The 829-nt window shown below is 37.3% G+C and overlaps 1 pseudogene; it reads left to right on the top strand.

Annotated features, from left to right (window-relative positions):
• Positions 1–341: 341 nt before the first annotated feature.
• On the top strand, positions 342–460 carry LOC123254884 (annotated as a pseudogene).
• Positions 461–829: the final 369 nt, after the last annotated feature.

The raw sequence follows: 829 nt of genomic DNA, 5'->3' as shown, positions 1-829 counted from the left end.
TTCCTCTCTCTCTCTCTCTCTCTCTCTCTCTCTCTCTCTCTCTCTCTCTCTCTCTCTTTTTCTCTCTCGCCATCACTCCCTCTCCATCTCTCCCTCTCTGTCTCTTCAGCTCTCCCTGTCTCTCTGGCTCTCTCTCTCTCTCTGGCTCTCTCTCTCTGTATGTGTATGCAAACATATATGTGCATATACACACAACACACACATATATGCATACAATATACACATAAGTATATTTGTGAGTCATTAAGAACTACAGGGATGACAGAAGTTTCTTATAAAAGGGGAAACATGAGCTGAACCTTAAAGAAAGGCAAGGATTCTAAGAACAGAGAGAAGAGGATATATTCTATGAAAGGAGAGAAGGTTGGTGTCCTGGATAAGGATAGAAGTACTAGTGAATTTCAATAGATATATTATGAGTAAGGCACAGCTATTTGCTCTGTGTCATCTAATAATAATTGGGAAAGGAAATGCAGTATCATGGAAAGAAGACTGAATTTTGACTTCTAAGACCTGTATTCATACCCTGACTGTCACTTACCTGTGTTACCTTGAACAGGTCATTTCAGGTCCTCAATTTTTTTTTTTTAAATTCTGTTATGTGAGAGGTTAGATTAAAAGCTCTTTAAGATATATTCCAACTTTACATCTATGTATCTCTACCCATTCTAGGAATGCAGAATGGCCTTTTTAAAAGTATGAGAATTTGAGAAACTATATATAGACCAGTTTGCCTAGAAGAAAGAATATGTAAAGAGAAATATGTTAAGGAAGTCTGGAAATGTAGCCTGAAGTCAGATTATGAATGTCTTTAAATGCCATGATGAGG

Source organism: Gracilinanus agilis, unplaced genomic scaffold (genome assembly GCF_016433145.1).
Source record: "Gracilinanus agilis isolate LMUSP501 unplaced genomic scaffold, AgileGrace unplaced_scaffold34922, whole genome shotgun sequence".
Taxonomy (NCBI): domain Eukaryota; kingdom Metazoa; phylum Chordata; class Mammalia; order Didelphimorphia; family Didelphidae; genus Gracilinanus; species Gracilinanus agilis.
The sequence above is the reverse complement of the archived record's forward strand: the minus strand, read 5'-3'. Positions and strand labels throughout refer to the sequence as shown.